Source organism: Lissotriton vulgaris, chromosome 2_1 (genome assembly GCF_964263255.1).
Source record: "Lissotriton vulgaris chromosome 2_1, aLisVul1.2, whole genome shotgun sequence".
Lineage (NCBI taxonomy): Eukaryota > Metazoa > Chordata > Amphibia > Caudata > Salamandridae > Lissotriton > Lissotriton vulgaris.
Window position 1 is genome coordinate 348,435,164 of NC_141687.1, and position 16,545 is coordinate 348,451,708.

A 16,545-nucleotide genomic window follows, 5' to 3' on the forward strand; every position below is an offset into this window, starting at 1 on the left:
GCCCTTTTGGTGTAATTCATACACGTTTATGCTTGTGAAAAAAGTTTTGTCTGAAACAGTAGGTGACACATTCGATCACCAGTTAGCTGATCGGGACCCAGCAAAACATTTTAAAGGAGGTAAATGCAATATGTATAGCTCACAGAGGCGGTCTACAGTGCAGTGGGGCAAGACTTTTACTCCTAGTATTGAAATGTAGTCAAACTGTGCGATTCCAGCAGCTTTAGCTGTCTGCCAAGACCTCATGTCATCATGACACAAATCATAAAACATACCAGCCAACATACAGAAAACGGGTTTGGATCATCCCGCTTTAGCCAATGGCTTGTTTGCTTCTCTCTCCAGGGCCGGCCCAAGGCATGTGCAAACTGTGCACCTGCACAGGGCCGCCAAACCCGAGGGGCCGCCACGACCCATACCCCACCCTTTCCCAGCTCGTCACAGGGTGGGGTGGGCCTCACCCTGTGATGAGTTAGGAAAGTGTTAAGCTAAGGAAGCCGGGAAGTTAAAAAATCGAGTCTGCGCAGTTTGTCTTCTTGAATTTTGAAGACACACTTTGCAGAGTCTGCTTCCCGCGCTGCATGTATTTCAGGATGGCATTACCCTCGAAATAATTTTCCTCGCTTGAAGCTTCGCTCCTATGAGTGGACCAGCAGCTAAAGCTAAACTGAAAAAAACGTTGCAGCTGCCAGCTGGGTAAATGAGTATATGACTCGCTCGGGCCTGGCCTATTTGATAGAGGAAAAGCAAGCATTCGAGCAACGCTCGCTGCTGCATGGTATCATGAAAATGTATATTTGTATTGGATTTGGGTCATTTGGCTGTTGAGCACATGGGTTTCATGCTTTCTTTTTAATATGAGGGGGGGGGGGGTGAGGAGGAGCTCAGAGCAGCTACATGTACATGTAGAAAAAAAGTTAAAACGTTTTCTCTGTGCTCTCCATATCCCTATCGAACTGTTAGTCTTCAGCTGCAATGGTTGGTGCTAGCTGCATCTTGGTTATAACTTAATGCTTGTTTTTTCCCCTGAATATTATATGTGTTTAATGTGATAGAGGAACATCTACATACTTTTGCTAAATTAATTTCAATTCCTTTGCACAAGAACGTTTTTCATCTTGTCTGCATACAATGACAGTGCTCAGGCATTAAATAAAGTGAAGAACTTGAAAAGCAGAACTATTCCTTGAACCTGCAAGCATCCTCGACCCCACAAACACACATTGTGATGAGAGCTCCAGCTAAGTGGGGCAGTCAACAGGCGTTTATGATGCTTGGCTTCTTTGTCTGTCTGCGTGCCAAATCAACCGCTCACTGGCCTCTCTCTATATGTCAGCCGGACTGTCCCTCACTCCCTTGACTGCCTGTCTCACTGTCCCTTAATTTGTTAAATTGCCTGTCTGCCAGTCACTCGGTCATCCTTCTTATGGGGCGGCCTGTTTCGCTGCTTGCTTGGCTGTTTGATTATTGGTCTCTCTGCTTGACTACATGTCAGTGTACCCGTCGCTCTGTCTATAAATCTGCTTTTCTACTGGTAGGTAAATCCATACACCTGAGTGTCAATCAACTTGTCAATACATTTGTCAGCCTGTACGACTTCATTCTAGCCAGTCAGCGTCTTTCAGCGTCTGCCCACTAGAGCAGCCTATAGTACAGGGAGAGAGATGGGAGCAACAGCTGCATTCAGTTTCAAAGTGGGAAGGTGAGGCCCCTAATCCCGGCCGTGGTGCCTCCTGCTCATTTAAAATGACATGCATTTCAACAAGGTGGGTGCAGCAAATGTTAATGGAGGCTTTTTCATCCCCATGTTAAAATAAGATTTCAGCCTACAGAAATATATCAGAAAAACAACAGCACTACTTTTATTCAACTTCCTTTATTTGACCCTGAAAGTACCAAGATATAATCAACTACACTTGTTAGTATAACATTCAAACCTCAGAGACATTTGCTTCCTCTTGGTGAGTGCCTTGCCTTCTCAACCTAGTCAATGCACTGTCCTCCGCTCTCATTTTGACTCAGCAGTACATACGAACCCACCATCTGTAAAAAATATACTTAATAATGGCAGATTTCCACCCCGCCTCATCACACCAGCATCAACAGTGTCCTCGTGGGTGGTGAATGGCAGTCTCACCCCAAAACTAGGTGGTTGAGCAGACAGTGAAGGCACAAGCAGGCCCGAAATTGGCACAAGCAGCAGACAGGGGTTTGGCAGTGACATTGCATGGACCTCAATCAACAAGCTTTACACAGAGGCCATAGTGTAGTGGCTTCAGATGGGCAGCAGAGCAACAAAGAGTCAGACCTCAAGCATTGGGCGTTCCGAAACATATAGACTCATGCAAATTAAGCACTCCTAGGAAAGTACCACTGCACCTCTCATTTATTATAATTAAAGTTGGATTCTTGGGAGTATGTGACCTATTTAGCAGACCAAAGTAAGCCTTTTTAAACATCTATTTTATTAATTGTGTTTAGCAAACACAAACAATCGGATAACTATGAAGTACATATGCTCGCTCGCTCGCCACAGTGCACTTCACACAACTTTTACGCCTCACCACTTTCAAAAGTCACCAGCCACCACTGGTTAGTTTCAGAGAAGACGCAGATGGTGGAGCAGACTGCTGTGCATAAAAAATACAATTGTATAAGAGTGGATTGGAGTTCAGCTGGGTTTGTTAGCAACATTTTCCTTGTAAAAAAGAAAGAGAAAGAACTGCATCCAATCCTGAATTTGGGGGTATTGAATTTAATAGGTGGTGTATCATCACTTCTAAATGGAAGGGACTCACTTACTCAGGGACATTCTTCAAGAGGGAGATTGGCTAACACGTCTATATTTGTAGCATGTATTTTTGACTTTCTATTTGGAGACCGAATCAGAAACATTTGAAATGGGCTGGAAAGATGCAGAGGTGTGCAGCCTTTCTTTCAGGTCATCTTTCTCCCCTTGGTGCTTTATAAAGTTGTTATGTTCGGTAGTGACCTCACTGAGATCAAAGTGAGCCCGACTCATAATTCATTTAAATGATAATCTGATAATATAGGGTAAGAGAAAGGAGTATGTGGTCAGTCCCGTCCCGTCCGGACCCCCATCTTCCGGGGGCCCCCACCTACGCTCCCTGCACAGGGCCACCATGAGCCTAGAGCCGGCCCTGCTCTCTCTGTTGACCACTGCTTAGTTAGGCTGTCTATCAAGTCTTTATCCTGTCCATGGTATTTCGTGGATTTCTGCATTATTCTATTAGCTTTTCTATTGAGCTTTGGCTGCAGCTGCCATAGTGCTTGAGACTTGCATACGGTTAGAAGGATGTCAGGTATGATGAGCGCACACATAGGCTGTAAAACACTTTAAAGCACTTTGCACATACACTGCGAATAATATCTCCTGTGATGTAGTAAGAATGATGAGGGATGATGGCAGGGAAGTAGGGAGAGCCTCGATCACAAAGAATCCCCTCATCCAAGATGGGATCATGTAAACGTGGTGACGTGACAATATTGTATATGGGGCTTCTGTGAACAGTTTTCATCCACCCTTAATCAATCCTGTCACCCCTGTCTTCCCCTCCTGCCAACGTCTAAGGTCTGGAGCACAGAGAAGAGCAGGAAATGCTGGGATATGGACAACGAAATGAATAGGACTGGACTCTGTCCCGCTCATTTAGAAGTTGATATATTTTGATTCAGCGTTAAACATGCTTCCTGCAGGTTAGGGTTCACGTAGCAATATGCTAATTTTGCACAAGAGCAGAGGCCTGTGGGAAACGGTGTATGACATGCAGAATGACAGTCTAATTTTGAAAGTGGCTTGTCAGGGCTGGATACTTCGCATCTGCAATGCCAATCTTTGATTCGGTTCTTGCATTGATTGTGTAGTTAATATCCTTTCCCTGCAGGCTGACACCAGGTAACCCTTGTCTAAAAAAGGGGGTAAAAAAGGGGGTAATCCTCTTTTCTGAATGTGGTGCTGTCCTTCTCAATCTGGTATGTTTTTGGCAAAGGGCAAAATGCCAAAACCGGGGTCTGGTTGTGTAAAGGCGGGATTGACCGAGTTCCACGCAGTACCATTGGAATGGCCAATGAGGACGCATCTATTTGCCGATTGGCAATGGCGACCTTGAATTTCTCAAAACTGCACCGTCTACTTGCGCTTACATTCTGTTTGTGGTTTATACTGTAAAATTTGCATGGAGAAGATACAAATCCTGAGGAATTTCTCCTATTTGCGTTTCTTCCATAGGAGGTGGCCAGAGTAAGATGGCGAACCCTGCGTATGCCACCATCACTAACTCTACCACCCTCTGACTTGTACTACTCGGTGAATAAAAAAACTGCCTTTTCTTACTGGTCCTGCTGGTGGAGGTTAGTATTGCAACAAGAACACTGATCAGAAGAGCAGAGGTTTGTGTGAAACCGCTTCCGGTATCGAGCCCAACTTTATGACTCAATGAAGTTTTATTGGTTCAAAATGGTTCAAACGCCAGCTACATAACCACTGACATTTCCTTCATAAAATAACCACACCACAATATCTCTGGAGCGTCCATACTAGGAAAAAGATAAGGAAAATAGAAAAGGGACAAGCAGAAAGTGGGCGGAGACATAAAAAAAGGAGTGGGGTGGGGACAAGGAGTGGTGTTCTGAAACAACCAGGCGACTGTGGAACTCCATACATGTTGCCATCAACAGTATTACATAAGTTGACCACCTGTCTACATTTTTTATGAACTGCCCTGAATTTGTGTGCTTTATCCGTGAAGTCATGATTGGTCTGCTAAAGGAACCTTTTGTCTGCAATTTTAAACACTAGTGGCCCTTGCGGACAGCATCCCCAAAAACCTGCGGCACTTGTTTAAGGCAGGTCACATCACAGTGGTTTTAAAGATGCTCCTCCTAAAGTACTGAAATAAACAAAAAGTGATGGATAGAATGCTAGAAGCAATTTCAGCCACAGGTAATTTCTTGGGCCGCACCCCAGTCCATCGTTATTTTGCACACCATGCCACCTCAGTTTGTACCCAGCCAATATGCAAATCTGCCTTGGCCCTGTTCCAACGGGAACAGTTGAGTCCAAACTACGCGGCCAGGTTTGCCATAAACCGAACACAAGCAACCTAGGGCTGGTTTCCACTGATTCGGGCTCATCTGCTGGATAGAGCATGTTTCCAATGACACCATGTGCACAGGACTCATGTCTAGGCATACCTGTCCCAACTTAAGGTGACACACTGAAGTACACAAAAAGTGATGCCACTGGTAATTACTTAGGCAGCATCCCAGTCTACTGTTATTCTTCATTCCATGCCACCTCAGGTTGGACTCAGACATATGCAAATCAGTGTTCATCCTCCTCCAATGGGAACAGTACAGCCCAAACTGCAAAGTCAGGTCCTCCCTGGATTGATATGAACTTTCTGTTGGTGCCTAATATCCACATGCAGCAATTGCCAGAGGTAAAGGGGTTTGGACCTGGTCTGGATATAAAGAAGCTGCGGCTACGCTTATAGAAATAAATTGTGCCTAATATCCACTGTTTTGTGGTAGTAGTGCACTGTGTGTTCATGCATATGCCATTTGTGGCGGCACATTACTCAGTGGGTGATGGTGCACTTAGCCGCAGGTGGTGGGGTAAGGTTGTAAGGGTGATGCTGAAGTGTTTCGGGGGTGCACTGTTCTGTGTGTGGTAGTGACCTGTGCAATACGAGAGAGATGGTGAGAGAGAGAGGCAGAGAGAGGGAGACGGCGAGGGAGATGGAGACGGAGAGGGAGAGCGAGGGGGAGACGGAGAGGGAGACGGAGCGAGAGAGATGTATGGAGGGAGGGAGACATAGCGAGAGAGAGCGAGAGAGAGGGAGAGCGAGAGGGAGGGAGACCGAGGGAGGGAGAGTGATAGAGGGAGAGAGAGCGGGAGAGACTGAGAGAGGTAGGGAGACAGAGAGAGGGAGGGAGACAGAGAGAAAGAGATATGTGCGTATGCTGGGTCTGTTGGTTCAGTGGACCAATGTGTCTGCTGCAGGGGCCTGAGTTCAACCTCATGGCCAGAGTTTATTTTTGCTCTAGCTGCGCCCGCCTCCACCACTGACCCCACCCCCACCGGTGCAGCCCTCGACCACAAACCATACTGTAAATTTGGCCCCCGACTCGGAGAAAGTTTGAGAGTACCCATGCTCTAGTGCCACGCCGTAGGTCTCATAGGGTTCAGCAGTGCAGCTTGCAGGCCCCGTTTTAGAACATAGTTGTCTAGTGAAAAAAGAGGGCATAATTTGGCATGAAGATTTTGGAGAGATTTTAATATGTGAAGTACACACCAACATTATCAAGACAAACTGACTGACATCTGGCTGCTGGGTTGTCGGCATCTGTAACGAGTTGTCGGCATCTGTAACGATACTGTTCTAACACACAAACAAAACAGATCTTTGAATCCATCACACAAACTCTTTTCAACTCAGACACAATGTCGGGCCTATTTGCTTTGCTAGTGGTTGGTAGTTTTATTCTGCATTTTGGCCAATACTGTGTCTGCTGAGAGGGCTCCGTGGGATAATCTAAGTGAGGCCGTGAATAATGTCACTGCTGCACCCAACCGAGTCCCTCCTGTACAAATTACATTCAGTGCACAGCACTCGGAGTAAGCGAGACATTTATTCTGCCTCGCCTTTACCGTATATCTTCCCTAATTTGTGGCGGGAGCAGCCTGGTGTACCCGGAAACACTAAAGTTCTGGGCTGGCGCGAGTAGCGGAGCGCGCCAGGAGCCGCGCGCTGACGTAGGGCCGGAATCAGTCGACGGGAGCGTGCAGATGCAGGCCCTACGTCTTCCAAAGCACCTCGCTAAATGAGCTCTGGAGAAGGCCGGCCGTGTGCTTGTAAATCTCCCACTTGCTCAGCACTTCTGCGCCTCGCCTGAAATATATCCTGTCGCCCTGACTGCGCAGTGCAGGCTCGCGGAGTCCGCCTGGAGAAGACGCCTTCGTCTCACCGCCGCCTGCACTTCTACCGCGGGCCAGTCGGTCGCCTCTGGCCCTGTTCCACACCCGAGCTCAGTGGCCGCGAGGAAGGTGCATGCACAAAAATAGGTTATTGGCCTGAGGGTATCAAAAGGAGTCAAACCTCGGATGTTATTAAGGGGCATAGGGTGAATCTTATCACGTTTAGGCAAGGAGGTCGATTCACCAAAAAGGCAAGTGTGTGGCATCGCACACCCTCTGCACCTGATGACATCATACAGTTGACATCTTGTCCCCACCCATCAGAAGTAATCAGCCCCCTATTTGCTGCTGATGAACTAAGAGTGCAAATACAAATCTAAGAGCACTTTTTGCTCTTGCTACTTCCTTTATAGCCATTGAGACAAGACACAGGCCAGGGGCATCAAAGGTAAAGCCATGGGTAGTAGACGCTAGCCCTGGAAAAACTGGAAAGATGTCCATGCTTAATTCAACATTCTTGCACCAAATCAGACCCCTCTCTCGGTGGAGGGCCTACCTCACCCTTGCCCCAAACCACCACATATCTTTCCGTCTCCTAAAATCTGTGTGAGAACTCTCTCCAACCTCAGAGAGTTGCCTGCACCCTCTCAGAGCTCTCTGCCACTGCTAGACAATCCCACCAACTGCTATTCCCTTTGTGGGAGCACTTTATCTTTGCAAGACAGTTTACACGACCCTGGGTCCTCCCTGAAAGCTCTTTACCTTTGCACAGATGCCCCTCCAACCATGGACCCACTGCTTCGCGTAGAGCACCCTGCTCTTGCAGGTGTGTTTTTCAAACTTGCAAAGTTTCCCTACTTCTCTACATACTCTAGGATTTTTCTCAATTTTCCAGTTTCCATTACACTATTGAAGTCTCCATGACCACTGCCCTTTCTTCAAGGACTTGCGCTCACAGTGTCTCTCAGGTGTCAGTGTAGTCTCACAGCTCCGCGCATTCTGTCACAGACGATAGTGACTTTACAGTGCAACCAATATAAATATTGAAGTGCCTTTGACGTGCCATCACTGCAGTTTTTCTGTATTCATAATGAACGCGTCTTTGGTTCAGTGGTTATTGGTTTACACATGATATTTTCTCTGATATTCTTCCTGCTATGACAGGAGCTTTGTTCACCAAATTACTGGCGGGGACCACTTGTGGCCACAGGAGTAGTTACACCAGAACGATGCACCAGGTGCGGTCCTTGGAATGCCTGCTTACTTGGGCCCGGGGTATTATGGAAAAGAACAAGAATGAACTCCAAAGAGACACAAGGATGGACGTCTAAAGACCGTTTGAAAATGCATAAACCACTCATGTATTTGTTTCAGTCAACGTCAGTCACTCAATCTGTCCTCTGTGAACCCAGAAAGGCGGGGACAAGCCCTAAAAAATGGTTTCAGAACCTAAATCCCAAAGACAGCAATGTTAAATCGTCACAGGAAGCTATGTCACTACTCTCTCACATCCTTCACTTTAAGAGGAATGGGCCAGAGCAGAGGTGCAATCTCTAACTCTATATCTCGATCTCTAACTTGAGCTCTAGCTCTAGCTCCAACTCTAGTTCCAACTCTATCTCCAACTCTAACTCTAGCTCCAACTCTAGCTCCAACTCTAGCTCCAACTCTAGCTCCAACTCTAGCTCCAACTCTATCTCCAACTCTAGCTCTAACTCTAGCTCTAACTCTAGCTCCAACTCTAGCTCCAACTCTAGCTCCAACTCTAGGTCCAACTCTAGCTCCAGCTCCATCTCCAACTCTAGCTCTAACTCTAGCTCCAACTCTAGCTCTAACTCTAGCTCCAACTCTAGCTCCAGCTCTAGGTCCAACTCTAACTCCAACTCTAGGTCCAACTCTAGCTCCAGCTCTAGCTCCAACTCTAGCTCTAACTCTAGCTCCAACTCTAGCTCCAACTCTAGCTCCAACTCTAGCTCTAACTCTAGCTCCAACTCTAGCTCCAACTCTAGCTCCAGCTCTAGCTCCAACTCTAGGTCCAACTCTAGCTCCAACTCTAGCTCCAACTCTAGCTCCAACTCTAGGTCCAACTCTAGCTCCAGCTCCATCTCCAACTCTAGCTCTAACTCTAGCTCCAACTCTAGCTCTAACTCTAGCTCCAACTCTAGCTCCAGCTCTAGGTCCAACTCTAACTCCAACTCTAGGTCCAACTCTAGCTCCAGCTCTAGCTCCAACTCTAGCTCTAACTCTAGCTCCAACTCTAGCTCCAACTCTAGCTCCAACTCTAGCTCTAACTCTAGCTCCAACTCTAGCTCCAACTCTAGCTCCAGCTCTAGCTCCAACTCTAGGTCCAACTCTAGCTCCAGCTCTAGCTCCAACTCTAGCTCTAACTCTAGCTCCAAATCTAGCTCCAACTCTAGCTCCAACTCTAGCTCCAGCTCTAGCTCCAACTCTAGCTCTAACTCTAGCTCCAACTCTAGCTCTAACTCTAGCTCTAACTCTAGCTCCAACTCTAGCTCAAACTCTAGCTCCAACTCTAGCTCCAACTCTAGCTCCAACTCTAGCTCCAGCTCTAGCTCCAACTCTAGCTCTAACTCTAGCTCCAACTCTAGCTCTAGCTCCAACTCTAGCTTTAACTCTAGCTCCAACTCTAGCTCTAACTCTAGCTCCAACTCTAGCTCTAACTCTAGCTCCAACTCTAGCTCCAACTCTAGCTCCAACTCTAGCTCCAACTCTAGCTCCAGCTCTAGCTCCAGCTCTAGCTCCAACTCTAGCTCCAACTCTAGCTCTAACTCTAGCTCTAACTCTAGCTCCAACTCTAGCTCCAACTCTAGCTCCAACTCTAGCTCCAACTCTAGCTCTAACTCTAGCTCTAACTCTAGCTCCAACTCTAGCTCCAACTCTAGCTCCAGCTCTAGCTCCAGCTCTAGCTCTAACTCTAGCTCCAACTCGAGCTCCAACTATAGCTCCAACTCGAGCTCCAACTCTAGCTCCAACTCTAGCTCCAACTCTAGCTCCAACTCTAGCTCTAACTCTAGCTCTAACTCTAGCTTTAACTCTATCTTGCAACCACAAATTCAAGGCAAGCCTCGTGTCTGGGTACCTCAAACCCAGGACAAATGCCTCGACCCATGCTTTCCCTGCCAAGGGCTTGCAGTTATACATCCTTGCCACAAATCGGCTACAGGCAATGCTTGGGCACAGATGCTTGCCATGGATTTACGAGTCTCTGGCGTAAGGCACCCCATATCCACTGAAACTTTTAAGAATTGGCAGATTTCCAAACCATCAAACGGTATCAGGGATTTCCAGAACATACCTTGATGTAAACAGATAACACACAGTGGAAACAGCTACATATAGTTATGGTTCAACCGTAGAAGCAGTGTGCAGCAGTGGTTGGCCCTCGGAAGAATGGAGACAGGGTCTTGCTACAAGCCAAAGCCTATGCGCGGCAGGGCTCGGTGTCTTGAGAGGGGGGGGGGGGGACCAGAGGGGGGAGGGCATTTTTTCTCGAGAAAGTCCCTTCTTTTGAAAGGTGGGAACGTCTGAAAAGACGTGCCCGTGTATATGATTGAAGAAACACCTGTGTTTTAATGGAAAGTTATGGATGAATGCCTGTTTGTTCCTTGTTTGACAAAAGAAAGCCTGACCATTAATAGTGCACTCGCCCTGCCTGGGCTGCACGCCTGTTTACACACATTTTGCTACATGGAAATATATATCACCTGCTTTGCGCTTTTATTGCATGAAATGCAATGGTATGAAAACCAATTATTTCACAAGGAACCGTGAAAAATGGCAAATATTTCACGGCTGCCTGTGAAATGTGGATTTCATCTTCATAAAGTCAGACCCCAAACCAATATACAGAGCTGTGGCATGACACTGTCAGGGCTGTTAGGATTATGTGGCGCGGAAGAACAAATTATGCAACAAGGTTATCTCAATTATGTGGCATAATATATGTAAATTATGCAACACATTCTCTGTCAATTTTATTTTCCTCCATTGGAGATAGAAGTAAACCTTTTCGTGAAATCGGCATATGTAGAACATTAGTTGGCAAACTAGACAGCAACTGCCGTAAATCCATAATTGTGCCGTAAACACTGCAGCCAAAGAATCACCTAAATCTATTGACCCTCGTCATTGCTCATTGTTTTATTAACATTCCGTTGAAGAAAGTTAAAGAGCTCCTAAACAAGTCTTTGAAGAATACAGGTTTTTCAAGCCATCTTTCCCAAAATAAGCGGGTAATATAACACGCATTGGAAAAGTCAATAGATCTTGCCTGTGGGACATGTTGCTTTAACAATGTTTTTGGCGATGCTGTACAGTATCAGCAAAAAGCATTTTTGACGATGCTTGAGCAGCATGGCCAAAAGGAGGGAAAGAAGTTGAACTAATGTAGCTGCTACTTGAAACGCGTATGCGTGATGGCATATGTTCCTGCAGGCGTCACCACCCATGTGATTGCCTACGAAATGAAGTGAGTGCAATTTTTTTCATTTACAAATCCAAGCTGGATTGGTAAATTTAAACAAAGCAAAAAATAGTAGTACAAAAGTGTTATTTTTTTTAAGCGGAGGTCCTGGTCCTCGAAACAATTACAATTTATTAACAAAGAAAAACGAGCATTTGCAATGCAATAGATCTCGCATTATGAACGTTTGAGCTATTGGTATTGTAAATGACACATTTTTATTTATGTGTTGGTTTTGAAAATAGCGAAATTAATAGCTTTGGCATTTACAATGCCAATAGTTTTAACTTTCGCAAACGTGACACCTATAGCATTTGTAATGCAATATGTGTTGTATTTACATGACTTAGATGTATTAATATTACAAATAACAATGGCTTTTATTTTTTTAACTAATTAATACTTAAATAAAAGTTATTGTAATTTATAATGGCAATAGCTTAAACTTTCGTAAATACCTTTTGGAAATATTATGTTCAGTGTATTTTATTGTGATGAAAATCCAAGAACAGAAGTGAAATATTAACATATTTTTGTGACATTTGTAATAAAGCTTGAAACATTGAGAGAACATATTAGAACCAGTTGTTGAATGGTTGCACAGAGTGATGCTGTGGCGTCCAGTGGTGCTGAGTTATGCTGTGGCCTTCAGTGGTGCTGAGTGATGCTGTGGCCTTCAGTGGTGCTGAGTGATGCTGTCGCGTTCAGTGGTGCTGAGTGATGCTGTGGCATTCAGTGGTGCTGAGTGATGCTGTGGCGTTCAATGGTGCTGTGGCATTGAGTGGTGCTGAGTGGTGTTGTGGCACTGAGTGATGCTGCGGCATTGAGTAATGCTGTGATGTTGAGTAATGCTGTGACGTTGAGTGATGCTGTGGCGTTGAGGGCTGCTGTGCGCGGAGTGGTGCTGTGGAAGGGTGGTTTAAATTTACAGATGTAGCAGTGCTTCGAGGTGCTCTTGGATGTCGCTCAAACACAAACATATTTTTGTAAAAAGCTGGCTCCACTAAACAAGCAATGCGTGCAACTAAATAAATAATTAAAAGCGGGCGCCATGCTAAATATAAAACGTGCACAACTAAATAAATAATTAAAAGCGGGCAGAAGTGAAAGGGGAGAAGAACCTGGCAGGGAAGGGGGGGTTGAACTTACAGATGCAGCAGTGCGGAGAGGGGATCTTGGGCGGCGCCAGAACAAAAGTGGAGTGAGAAATTGTGACGGAATGGGGCAGAGAGGAGGGATAGGGAATGAGCATATGGGGTGTGAGTGAGGCCAAGCGCGCGCTGGCAAAGCGTCACGCTTCAATAGATTACATGCATTGGGAGGAATCCGCTTGGAATCCGCTTGTTCAAGAGTGTTGTTTCCCTTACAATATGTCGGAGCTATAAATAGCTCGACCTAAAGAACTGCAGGAATGGGTGGGGCAGTAGAGGAGGAGGCCAGTGGGTGAGGAGTTACAAGTAAAAATAAAGCATGGAGGAGGAGAGTGTGGAAAATTAATACAGTTTAGTGAACATTATCGGCGCCATCTTGCCCCCTTCCGAGCCCATTCGTGCGCGTAAGCGGCAGCCATTTTGAGCACCATGGCCTCCCTGCCCCTCGCTGATAGCCGGCGCGTCTCTCTCTCTCTCTTAACCTCGCAAACATCCCCCGCACGCTGACAACCCCCGCTCTCTCATGCCTTGGGTCATAAACCCCTCTTCAGCGCGGCTCCGCCACAGAATCCCATCCTGTTCCCAGCGCGACACCTCCCTTCATTCCTTTCATGGTCCCGGACCCTTTTGATGCAAACCCCCTTTCCCTGTGTCCCTGTTCCCAGGCCGCCACCTGGCCCTGCGGATACTGTTTATTACCCTGTACAGTAGGAAGCTTCCCCTCCCCATCAAAAGACCCTCGAGCTGATCAAAGCCCCCACCCTATGAGATCCGATCAAACCCCACGCATTCCGTGAATCGGCGGAATGCCCTGCTGCGCGACAATCACCACCTGTTGTGACCGGGGTGGGGAATTCAACTGTAAATGTATGTGGGAACGGGCCTGAAGGGGAGATTCCGAGGATGTTCTTTCAAATATCAAAGTGTTGCGAGAATGTGTTACGTGCAATAAAGGTCATAAACCCTAGTATAAGAGGCCAGGCCTCAGAGATGTGGTTAGAGCACCTCGTGACGATACTTGCTGTCTGAATTGATGTGTTCTCCTCCGGAGAGAATAAAATCCCCGTTTCCTGCCTTCCAGTCTCTAGCGCCTGCTTCTTCATTGTTTAATATTGGTGGGTCATAGAGGCGACACCGCCGGGCAACATAAAAGGGTCTTTGGTTACTGGTTGTCTTTGAACCCCTTTTTAACAATTGGCGTCCCAAACGTGGGGCCCATCAGCGACTCGTGGATCCAGTGGGAGAGGTCCTGACGACAGAGTGAACGACTGCAACGATCGGAAGGTACCCTGTCCGATAGACCCTCGTCTGACAGCCGATCATCCGAACTTCACTGGTTCCGAACAGACCTCTCTCGAGTGATCTGCGGTCCTGACTGGGAACCATCAGGAGTGCCACAAGGAGTACGAAGAGAAGAGGACGATCGGGCGCTGGATTCGGAAGACAAGAAACTGTCCATGCGGTCCGGGTAAGGTCGTGTAAACACGACGAATTGCAAAAGTGATTGATAATTGAAAGTGATTGATAATTGATGAGAAAATACTAGTATTACTTTTTGTTAATTTATTTGGAGATTCGCTGTCTGCAAATGAGAAACAACAGGCTCTCCCTTTATAAACAGTGAAGGATAGGTACGCATCCGTCGGACCTATCTTTCTCCCCCACTAAACAATTGCCCCTCCCCCATTGATTAACTGTTATAGATTGTTTTCTGGAGATTCTCTGTCTGCAAACAGGGAAAAATAGGTCCCCTCTTTGCAGATAGTGAAAGGGTAGGTGACGCGAACCTTTGCGAGCCTACTTATTCTCCCCATTGACCATATTGATTTTTTATTTTTGACCTAACATTGATTGCTCGAGATTGGTTCATGAGGTATTCACTACCTGCAAACAACGTAGAATAGAAATATTCTGTCTAGTCTTTGCACGCAGTGATAAGATAGGTAGTGCTGACTATTATCCCATTGTGATCCGTCATGCCTGTCTTCTCCCCACTGGTTAGTAGCCTGTTTAGCCCGGACCGCTTATTAGAGATGAACCATCCGGCTCCGCTGGAAGGCACCCCTAATAAGGACATGTTCATGAAGCATGGATTAATCGCTATAGCCTATAGTGAGCTGTGGCATAAATATACGAAAAGGGATCGAGAAAGTCAGTGGCCACTGATAGGATCCTTCGATCTTGACAAAATAGAAACGGTAGAAATAGCCCTTCGTAGGAATGAAACAACACCTATTATGCTCGATAGTCTCGGTATGTGGCGCAAAGAAGCCACGCGACGAAGGGAAAGCGACGAATTCAGAAAAGGTGAAGGGACACGGCGGACAACCCTCCAAACGTCTAGTAGACAAAGGGAAGGGCCAGCGATGGCACAGTTCAGAGGAGTAGACGTGAAAAGGGAACGGTATAAAGGGATGTGTCGACAGGACAACCCCGGGACGCGACCACCCGAAAGTAATCCCCCGACACTATGCACAGGACGAACAGATTTAAAACAAAACCAATGTGCTTTCTGTAGATGTCTCGGGCACTGGAAAGCCCAATGCCCGACTCTACAGAGCATGGGTAAGAACGGAGGGACGACAGAAAGAACAGGCCGACAGAAAGGGAAAAGGCGCGAGATAAAAACCAATCAGACTAGTGCAGACAGAACAGATAGAACCACCCCGTTTGATTATGCTCGATGGCACAGATTTCGTCAGACCAATTTTAACGACATGTTAGAGTTCTGGGACTGATTGCTCTCTGTTGCTCCCCCACTCTGAAAAACAAACACAATTACAGGCCAGTGTAAACAACCCCCGTTAAAGAAAGGACTCAAGGAAGCCAAGCATCTGTTATATAACTTAGGATTTAATTACGGTAAAGATAACACACAACCAACGGTAAATAGAATAACTAGTAGAACACTCTCTAAAGCAAACTGTACTAATAGGAGAAATACAAAACATATTACGCTCACTCCGGAAGTCCTCGAAATGTAACAGTTCGATGGTTCCGCCCACCCGAAACACATAGCACGTGTGGGGCGGGGCCTGCCAGCAGCCATGGACCAAAAGAGATCGCCGGCGAGAAGGTACTGGAGGCTCCACAAAGCAGGCAATGAAATGGTCTTCCCATACTACCCTTCCAGGGATGGCGTCCCCCGGGCCGCGAGTAGGGAGGGGGCAGATGCAAATGACCCTCTCCCTCGTATCTCCTGGTCCGGCCATCACGAATTCCTCCATCGAACGGATGCAGGGTGGGCGGGGAGGGAGAGGCGACGCGGACGAGCCTCTCCCGCCTCCGCTTGTAGGAGGCTTCCCCTGCCCTGGCCCGGCGCCGATGTCCTCCAGCCGGGCGACGGCCATATACCTGCGCAGCACAGAACTTACAATGTCCGACGCACATATATTTTCGCAGCACAGGACATATAATGTCCGACTGGTATATTTGCGCAGCACAGGACATACAATGTCCGACGGGCATACTTGAATAGCACCGGATGTACAATGGTCCCCCAAGAGTCGGAATCAGGGGTGTAGGGTGGTCATCATGTGCACCCCTGATTCGAAGGGACGGCGTGGGATGCGCCGGGAGAGGGAGGCGGCACGGACGAGCCTCCCTCACCTCCCCAGATGAAGGCTCCACTGCTGCACCCTGGCGCCCCGAACCAAAATTGTCCTGCTCCAACAGCATGATGTGCTGTCTTTGTCGCCACAAGAAGTTTCTTCCACTCCTGAAAGATACGACGGAGGGCGGCTGCCGCAGGGTCTCAAAATGGCGTCTGGGCCCTCGAAAGGCGGGTCTAGGCCGTTGGAGTAACTTTGTCCGAAATTGCAACTCGGGCACTTGCCCACCTGGGCACAAGCCCCCACCATCGACAAACATCCCCTCGACTTTGAAGATTCTACCAAAGTCCCAAGAGCCTTCGGCCCCTTCGGGCTTCCGATGGGGAACAGCTGCATTGATCACTAATGAAATAACCACGG

The 16,545-nt window shown here is 47.1% G+C and overlaps 1 protein-coding gene across 2 annotated transcripts in view; it reads right to left on the reverse strand.

Moving 5' to 3' along the window:
- The window catches only part of PIPOX (pipecolic acid and sarcosine oxidase), a 326,531-nt gene that overhangs the window by 38,513 nt on the left and 271,473 nt on the right, over positions 1-16,545 (reverse strand). The window lies entirely within an intron of this gene.